The 10,315-nt window shown below is 42.6% G+C and overlaps 1 long non-coding RNA gene across 1 annotated transcript; it reads right to left on the minus strand.

Annotated features, from left to right (window-relative positions):
- Positions 1-3,878: 3,878 nt before the first annotated feature.
- Positions 3,879-7,010, minus strand: LOC309671443. The gene is made up of 3 exons (XR_014269141.1): positions 6,915-7,010; positions 4,659-4,769; positions 3,879-4,457 (listed from the first exon to the last, which is right to left on the minus strand). It is a non-coding gene; the product is annotated as an uncharacterized lncRNA (long non-coding RNA).
- Between the last annotated feature and the right edge of the window lie 3,305 nt (positions 7,011-10,315).

The following is a 10,315-nucleotide window of genomic DNA, read 5'->3' on the forward strand; positions in this document are numbered from 1 at the left end:
ATACCTTCACATAGTCCACGTACCAAAGAAGAAACCGCAGGGATGCACGCCTCGTTATGCAGCATCCCTCCGACTCAGGTCCTGGCACGCTTTCTCCGGAGCATCTCTCAGCTCTGGCTGATCACCGCACCGAGAGCTGCCCCCTGCAACGGCACCCTGCGCGCCAAGCACCTCCTTACACAGCCCCGAAGGCCTTTGTCAGAGTTAGCTTTTAATTAGCGTGCTGAGGGCTCCCAGCCAGTTGCTTTGGCTGGTGAATAGGCGAAGCGGGCTTATGAATCCCCAGCCATCTTTGCTTTCTCTTCAAGCCACTAACTCCGTCATTCATCTGGGCAAGAAACAAATAAGGTACTCTCCGCCGTGCAGTAAGACCCAAGCTACTTTTCCAAACATAAAACCTTTCTTTAAAAGAAATGCCGTGTTAAGAGTTGCCCCGAACGTACCAGAACTGCATTTCACGTGATAGGCAAAACGTTTCTTATTCACTCTACTGCCAGTGCATTTACCTAGCTGCCCACGAGGACCAACTCTCTCGCACGTCCGCTGGGATTACTACCCACATGTGACTTTGTGATCATTTCAGCGGGGCATACGCTTCTGCAGGATTTTGGCTTAGCCATTAAACTTCTTCATACTTGATGTCGTTGCATTAATTTAACCGAGTTGGGAATGCAACATCACAAGCAGTAGCTGCCCGGACTCTTTAGCTACTTACTTTTAAAGACCAGTGTTATATTTGGTTTACTCTAAGTAAACACCCCCCACCCACCCCCAATTTTGATTTTACTTCTCAGAAGCAAATTAAAAGAAAGCAATCCAACTTTTCCTGGTGGTCCTTCCAGAAAATGGGGATCTCTTCATTATCCAAAATGAAAAAAAAAAAAAAAACAAAACCCAAACCAAAACAAAAAATAGCTTGTTATTTTAATTATACTTTGAGTGCCTTCCCCCCCCTCCCATTCTGATTTTTAGGTGGAGTTTTTACTGCTCCTCTTTTCTCCAAATTAGAGTAAGTGCTTTAGCAGCATAATGAACTTCATGTATTATGGAAAGTGGCCTGGAACGCTGCCAATTTGATACTTCATTATAAAAGCAAAAAGACTTGTACAAATACTTACTCCTCGTGAAAGCTGCAAATTAAACCCACGTCAGCCTTTTAATACTAAATCCTATTTATTTTTCAATGTAACTTGTTTAAGCTGAATACAGGCTGCGTTTTGGCACTACTTTTCTATTTTGTTTCATTTCATCACATATGTCACAATTAATCATCCAAAGCTATGAAATGGTCAAAGACAGATTACTGAAGGTTTTAAACAGTGGCTTTTAATACCGAGACAAATCAAACACCCTTGTAAAACACTACATTCAGTGAAGAACTGCACGGGACAAACTCCAGCACGTCAATAAACTAAAATAAGGAAATCAAAATCTATTCTTTTTCATATGTGTACCTTCATTTTTCTTCTCTGGTAAAAAAGGGTATAAGGCGAGATCAAATTTGTAACGGTGTTCTTCAAAGAAAATACGCCATTGTCTCAACTTTGCCCACCAAGGAGGCTTGCTGTCCCACAAAGATCATCCTAATTAACTCCCTTTTAGGCTGCCAATTACAGCATGGCTATTTCCTGAATACAATTCATCAGAGCACAAAATCTTCATTAAGCACTCTAAGAGTTCTTCAAATTTGCATGGGAAAAGTCTGCCGGCTGCAAGGCTCAGGTAATTGCACTATTATCTCCCCAAAGTAGACAAAACACAGCTTTATTTTTCAGTTAAATCCATACTAGCCTTTTTTAAAAAATGGCTGTATTCAGTCACACACATGCAGCACTCGCTCTGTAGCGCTCTCTCCAGCAGTTCACCGAGGTGCAAAAATTGGAGCAGAGACTTATGACTAGAAATAATACCATACAAGTCCTTTTGTGAAAGTAAATGTATATATATATATAAAACCTCAGATTACCTTTCCCACTACTCAACATTCATTATATCGTCATCTATTTTCACCTTCACCATTATCAAAAGTATCACCATTATCTTACAAAAATGCAGATATTGCAAAGAGACCACTAAGTATGTTAGGTTTGGCTTTTTCTTAAATTGAAGGGTTTTCTTCATCTTGCACGTATTCTAATAATTAATGTACGTTCAAAGGTATTCCTTTGAACTTCTACTTTGTTGCCACTGATCTAAATCACTATTTGTATTTATTTTTCAAAGCTGCTTACAAGTTTTTAATCCTCAGAAATCCTCTTGACAGCAATGACGTGATGAAGGCAACCGTAAGGATCTCTGTCTTCCAAAAGCAATTAGTTACTCAACTTGGAGAAGGATTTTCTTATTCTATTTGAGAAGAAAGAAATCAGAAAGCACAAGCGATCCGTATCGCGCGGCCCAGCGGGCTAGCGTTGTTTACATATCTCAATAAAATTCAAATCCATAATGCATCAGTATCTCTTTTTTCTTTTACCCTGGGGTAGCTCAGTTCCACTGAGGCTGGGGCAACCATCCTCGATCCGCAGCACTCTCACAACAGCGCTGCTCTGACCCTGCATTATGCGCGAGATTTATTAGCGATACCCTTTTTCCCGCCCCCCCTCAATCTCTTCAAACACTTCCCAATCGTTAACTCTGTCTTCTACTCAAACCACCCTCTGCAAGAAAGTTTGAAAGTGCTGGGGGGGGGGCAGATTTTCAGCTGGCAGGAATGAAAGCAGATCTGCTGAAGCATCATCAGGGGGCCACGTCTACTTACACAACTGAAGATGTGTCTTCTTCCCGGCTCCTCACACGTTTCCCCAACGCCCTCCGTCACCTCAAACGTGAAAGCATTTCAAGTCTCGTGAAAAGATACCACGCTTTTGTTTAGCGCATTCAAACTATACCCAAGATCTCGCTCAATTACTACTTTGCCTTCAGACAACCTTGCCAGATGGACGTTTTGGCAGATATTACAAAAGGCATCAGTTATCGGGAAGCTGTGTGGGTTTCCTCTTCCTAAACTAGATATTTATTATCTGTGAGCAGTTGACTCTGCATCATTAATTCGTGCCCTATTTGTTTCTTGCGTTTCACACTATGATCTTGCTTAACTCTTCTTCCCATTCCATGTTTTTATTTGGGAAGATTACTAAACCGGTAATCTAATCTAGGTTTGTTTTATTTCCATTCTATATACACTTTCTTACGCTGTTTAAATACAGAGGCATTCTTAGGGAAAAAGTTGCGGGGGTTTTATCCGTACAAGACCCAGCTTATCGAAGTCAGCGGTGGTTGATAACCAGTTTTCCAAACGATTAGTTCCCCCTTTGCCCCACTACAACTATTAGAAAAAACCCTACCACTGTGTAAATTCAACTAAAGCTCATTTTACTGCTGAACAGCTGGTTTAGAATGTAACTCTTTTACAAAGTGAATGGTGATTTATGTTATTTAGCATTTAATAACAGGCTTATGTTACATCAAACGCATGGATTAAAAACCTGAGTACAAAGAACTCACTTGACACGCAGGAAATCTCGGAAATCATACATAAGGTGAAATATGCTTGTTTCCAGTTGAGAAGGATTCAAATACAAAGCGATGTTTTAGCTTCTACAAAGCTCTTCTCTTAGCGTCTAATATTCACAATAAGCAGCATGCTGTGCATTCAAAGAATGTATACTTTAAACCGCAGCGACAAACATTTACTACAGATTGGATATACAAGGAGAATGATCTAGATACTTTCTTACAAGTTCCCCCATGCCTATAGCCAGTAATAACAAGGGGCGCGAGCATATTCCCACACGGAACGTCACAGTTGCTCTCATTGCTTCTGCACCGCTCTAACGCAGCAGTTTCTTATGGATCCCACGCGCTCGCATAGACCACAGGCTCACAAGTGAGCTCTGCAGCTTCTTTTGACCATACCTTCATGCCAGCGCACAACAGCAGCCAACACACAGGGTGGGATCCTCACCTCAGTGGCAATGGGAGGGGGGGGAGGGGGGGAGTAACTGGCAGTACGGTTACGTTGGTACATCGAGGGACTTGGTGATGCAGAGAAGTAGAAGGATGCCCACAGCGGTGTGAGAACTGTGCCAAAGAAGCTGAAATAGAGATGACGATGTGGACCGTGGATACGTAAGGGGAGAGCAGGAAGACAGTACGGCAGCTAGCAGGCTTGGTGCGGCACTACCGTGTAAAGCACTATAGCCACCATCTCCTTTCCTAAATTCCTGTGGTGGGAGAAGGCTTTGGGAGTAAACGCAGTATATTCAGCCGGCCCATGTGCCCTGCCCTCTTAGATCAATGATTACTTGGGTCAGGGACCTTGTGCAAACTCACCACAGCTCCCTTCTCCCCCAGGATCCGGACCACTGTGAAGGATGTCACGAAGGGTTGGGGGTGGTCTTATCCTGACCCAGGTCCAGGATGTGCAGCTACAGCCTTGGTCTCTCCTGGGCTTGTCACTATTGAACAAAAGATGAAGTAAATGAAGGAAAGCAGCCTGGGTGCCGCAGGATGGACATAACCTCTTTGGAACAATGCACGGGGCTGTTAACTTCAAAAGGTACTACGCTGGCCCTAGAAGTGACATACCCAAATATCGTCATGTTCATAATATAGGAATTATTGAAAACTCATTTTCCTTGACTTTCATGACTTCTCACCTTTCCAGGCACCCTTTGCTTCCATTGATAAGCTTCAGCTGTAGTGAAATAAAAGCTTCAAGCTCAAGAAAAATTATGCTCTTCTTGCAAGTTCTATTGCCCAAGTATGAACTGTAGTAAAAGAGGAAAGGGGAAGACAGGAGGAGGAAAATTTATACAGTATTGTAGAAATTCTCTTACTTATAGGATTGTCCCTGCCAAATGACACCCCCCCCCTTTCCAAAAGCTGTTTACAGCCATTTCCAAAGCTACTTAATGGAGTTTTTTATCATGTCTACAATTACACTGCTCTCGCTAAATGGAAAGTTTGATTTTAAACATCTCCTGCTTTCATTTAGTGGAATGTCTCATTTGTATAACCCAACTGCTTCTGTTCCTTGGAAAATATCTTCTCGTTTTTTAATTTCATGTCTCTAGGGATTCTTGGGCACATAAAAAAGGGTTATTAAAGATTTATCTAGAGATAAAGAACTCATAGATGAGTTGGGTGGGTTTTTTTCATGTTGTGCCACTCACTCTTGTACACATGAGAAAGCCCAGAAATGAGTCCCCCTACCTCTGTGTTTAAGGACTGGTTTATCTTTCTGACTGCTTCCAAGTCTAGACTTTTTCAGGGAAGGCTGGGGGGAAGGCAGGATGGGAAGAGGAACCTCCAATGGCAGTTCACCCCTTTTTAAAATATTTTCTGAGTGAAGACAATACAGCCTCTAAAAGGTGCCCGTCTCTCGCCTCCGAGTGAAGAGTAAGCTTTGGTAAATACCTTCAACAAAATATCCCACTTTAGGTGGTTAAAAATATGTGAAACGCACCACAAACAAAAGCAATACTATAGCTCTCTACTTGTAGGAAAAGATTCATATTTATGAAGCAAATATAGCTCTTAAATCCCATTTACATCCTAAAGTTTGAGGATTTAGTAAAGGCTGAATTTCCAAGGTGATAATTTTTTCCTTATGCTACAACCTCACACTACACCATTTCTTATATTGTCATATACAAATGACTGCTCAACAAAGTTTTCCAGTAGAATTTATAGAACAGCGAGATACTTTGACATAAAATGTAAGGTTCCTTTTACCAACGGAATAATGACTATTCCATAAATGACTTCAGTCCAATTGCAGTGCGACAGTTTTACTCCACAGCTGATCCAGGGGGACGTACGTCTTTAAAAACCCCAGTAAAGCTTTTTATCTTGTATTCTAAAAATACACTGATTGCTTTCATAGACCGGAAAACAAAAGTACTCCCTTCAAATTCCAACCACAATTTAGAAGGGTGCAAAAGAGCAAAATGGAGCCCCATTTAAAAAACCATATCTTTGAAGTCTGCAAAGAATTTCCTTCTTTTCAGAGATTTTAAACGCAGTGCCAGCAGTCATCCCTCGTACAGCTACTTCTCTGAAGTAGCTCCAGTTCCAGTAGAACTTCCTCCATATATCTCTGCCTGCAAAGTCTGACAAGGCCGTCGCCAGAAAACCTCAGGAGCCAAGGGTCCCGATCCTCAAAGATGGATCAGAGGGAGGGAGACATCTTAATAGGAATTGGGCGCTTTTGCAGATCTGTGTCTAAACTGTTTATCATTTATAGCAACCGCTTCTTGTGAAAACGTCAAAGAAAATGTAAAGGAGAACCATCGCACTAATTTGAAAACTGCCCATTTGGAGTCATCTTTTACTGCAGTCAGCACTCAGGTTACACAAAAACCTTTGTGGAGCGTGACTAAAATAGTCTATTAAATGAGGTTCGGCGATCTGCGACGTTTTTAGCATGGATCCATCCATCAAATAAAGTTTTCAGGCTTAAATTCTTGTATACGAGCACAAGGCTAAACTTCTCAACTTTGGTAGCTGGTCACGGCATTAAGCAGGCAGAAGACAGGTGGAATTTATTCAGTTCAGGAGTTAATACTCCCTCTACGTAAATACGCCTAGAGAGGAGAGGGGAACTCAACTGCAGCTGTAGAAGAGAAAACGCTGTCCCAGCCTGCCACCACCTTAGATCTGCTTACATACACTGCATGGTTTCAGTATGGACGAGGTTCCGTATCTAACTCACCATCACTTGGCACCCGAAGAGCACGCTGGTTTTAAATCACCACTGCAGTTTCGAATTGAATTTTGGCGCCGCCAGCAACGACAACGATATTGATTTCTAAACGTTTTACATTCCACCCTCCTAGAGCACACAGTTCAAAAACCGTGAAGACAGTCAACAGTCAAAAGCAGCAGACAGTCAACAAAATAGAGGGCTGTACCGGTGGCGGGCGCGTCGCGTGCCGTGCTTCCTTCGTAGGTTATTGCACAGGAGCGTAGAAAAGACGACTCCGCTCTCTCCCACTGCCTCAAGGGAACGAGCCTCTCCAGGAGCAGCTGCAACAGACCAAACAAGTACAGCGGAAGCCTCTAAAACACTCTTCCCAACTCCCATCCTTTTTGGAAGGGCTAAAAAGACAACCGCTGCCTCCCACCCTTTTAATTTACAAGTTATTTTCAGAGGGGAAAAAAAAAAAAAAAAAAAAAGATTCTGAAGGGCCTTCCCATCTGCCTTGGGTAATTTAATTTTCACTTCAGACGTAAAGGACCTATGGCCAAACTCCACACTTGTTTACAGCAGTATATTCCCATGTTTACTCAGTTATAACTAAATCAAAGTTTTCTGCCACAGCATTCTGTTTACTTGACTCACTTGGCTCCCTTTACGGTGCCTTTAGTGACACATCCAAACGTTTTGTGGTCGGTAGCTGTTGTCTCCTAATCTTTAGTGACAGCTCAGCTCCATCTCTGGTGTTTTCCAGGCTTGGATGGAAGACAGAAAATAAAATAGCTTTTTTTTTTTTTTTTTTCCCCTCATTCTCATTGACATTTGTCCTCATTTTTTACCGAAGTGTCTTTTCAACAGAGGTTTTCTGTTTTTTCACTTTTAATGACTGAGTTTTCAAACTCTGAATTCTAATTGCTCTTCTCTGCTGCCCGAGATGTTTCTTACCATTTAGACATGCTTAGGCAAAAGGTTTCTAGCGATAAGGACTTTAAAGAAACGCTAAATTTATTTAATGCACGACACGGTAAAAAGAAATAAGGAACCGTCTTCTCCTCTTTTTGACTCACCTCCTTTGCTTTCCATTTTAAGATGGCAAAGACGGCCAGAGATGAGGGAGCAAGGCTGAAAGAAAAACATGATGAAGAACGCTCTTGGAAGATGGTCTGCGAGGCAGACCCCCAGTAGTTTTGAACAGCTCTGGTCAATTGTACTCATACAACCGAGAAGAAAGGAAGAATTTATCAAGCCGACGCTAGCCCCCTTGCTCCCAGTGCAGAGACCGATCACTTTCTGTCTCTTGGCCAGTCTTTGTAATAAATTTAGGCTTGGTGTGTAATGAAAACCAGCTGAGTGTTTCTCAAGGTACAGATGCTTTCTTTTCTTCTGATTCCAGCTAAGATTGTTCTTACTCTTCATAATCTCTCACAGCTGCCAAAAATCCATCTTATCGTTGCATGAGGTGAAGTTTCCATTAACAGCTATTATGGTAGCAGAGGTCAGGCGTCCAGTGTCAAATGAGCTGCTAAAGAGAAACACTGTGCTAGAAAATGCTGTACGAGGGAGAAAACCTCAACTGAGGTGCGTTTTATTATTAATTTGAATAGTTTTTATGCGCAGACGTGGCTGGGCTGGGCTGCTGACAGACTGGTTTCTGATGTCCCGGAAAAAGAGAGGGAAATTTGGGGTGTGGAGGAAGTGGTAATATACATCCGCTTGGCTGATCAAAGAGGAATTTTTATAGTTTTGGTGATGCTGAGTTTTCAGCGTGTCAGCCAACCAAGACCGGCTGCCCCTTCAGGTTGGAGGGCTCTAATGAAGGAAGCTCTGACCGTAAACACCACTTGCAATTTCAGCGCTCGCTCCACTGCAGGTGAGGTCCCTGACTCCCAGTCATTGCAGGGGAATAAAATAAAAGCAATAACAATAATAATAGTTCTTAGTCTCCAGTAACTTAATGGAAAGCAAGAAGTTTCGCCCAAAGAGAAACACCCCCATCTCAAACATTTTCATTTTCAAAAGATCTTCCTCCAGTAAAAGCACCTGGATTGAACGCATTCGTTGTTGATAGCGAATGACGGTATTTTAATACCCTTCTAATATGATGACGGCAAAATTTTGTTTTGGAATTACCTACCTGGAAGTGCATACTACCTGAAAGACATTTTGAATATGAACACGTTGTAATTTTGCATATTAAGACTGTGTATCGGTCTTTATAAATACCTAGCCAGATGGTAAGTATACCAAAGCTATAATCATGTGGGCGTATGCACTGTGCAGGTGCCAAATGTTAAGTGTCAGTGTGCTACACCCTGAGCAAAGACAGAAGCAAGCAGATTAAAAAATAAAGTTCAATAAATGTAGGGCCTGTTTTACAAACCCCCTCAATTTTAAAATAACGAAATGCGTAATTATTTGGAAAACCATTACAGAAATATTGACTATCATGATATATTTTAAAAAATACAGATAAAGCTACGACTCGCCTTTAACTTTCCCCTTCACTGTGTGGTTAGAGCAAAGGTGTGGGCACTCTGCTTCGAGTAACTGGGCACAGGCATTGGGCACAGGCTAGCGGACGTGTAGCGTGTGGAGGTATTATTTCCCCTCCCCCCCCCGGACTGTAATTCTGAATATGCGCTCTACCAAACAATGCCGAAACTCTCAGACACCAACGCAACTGCAATATCTCAGCAACATCCTGCTGAGCCGAGGGCACCCTTCCTCTACCGGAAAGCCACCTTGCAAGCTTACGGGTCAGGCTCCATGGAGAATGGGACTTCTTCTCCCAACTGCTAGCATTTTTATGGGAGATGTGAAGACCCTGCACCGAATTTAGTCCCACGTTATGCAGCTTAAAAAGTCCCTACTGTATTTAAACCATCACGAGACTTGTACAAAATTACTCACAAGGAAGCACATCAAAACCTATCTCTGCTGACCTCGTCTGCACCTCTGGCAGTAAACTGGAGCAAACCCAGTACCAGTACCCAAGGCTCTACCACCAGGACTTGGGCAGCAGGTTATGCCCAGGACCAAATAAGCAGGTGCTCGGTGACAATGCCATCACCACAGCCACCCTGAGCCCCGGGTCCCACCGGCGCTGGCAGAGAGGGGGCAGTACGGGCTCTGGAGGATAACTGGGAAGTGAAGGGCATATCTGCAATATCTTCCCGGAGCCCCACAAACCTAACTCTCACTCTGTACCTTCTACAATGAAGAAACTCTGAAACAATAGAGGAGCAGAAGATGCAGTTTTAAGTAGCTTCTTCTACCCTCCTTCCACAGAGGGTACTATGCCGCAAGCAGAGGTGGACATTTCAGTGATGAAGACAAACCATCTCTGAAGTAGTCTGCAGCCACTCCTTAGTTAGCACAGAGATGTGATGTCTTCCTTAGTGCTAAAATGTCAAGAAATGTATCAAGTCATAGATCTGGTTCAAAAGGATGAAGATTAAAAAATCCGCTGTCTTTTTAGTGCTCAAATGAAAATGTTTTTCACTTGTCTCAACTACACAAACCCAGGTTTTATAGAATGCGTGGCTGACCTATAGACACCAAAGTGTGGGGCTTTTTGGGGGTTATTTTTTTTTTTCCTTTTCCTAACTACGAGAA

The sequence above is a fragment of the Vanellus vanellus genome, assembly GCF_965231255.1.
Source record: "Vanellus vanellus genome assembly, chromosome: 4".
In the NCBI taxonomy this organism is placed as follows: domain Eukaryota; kingdom Metazoa; phylum Chordata; class Aves; order Charadriiformes; family Charadriidae; genus Vanellus; species Vanellus vanellus.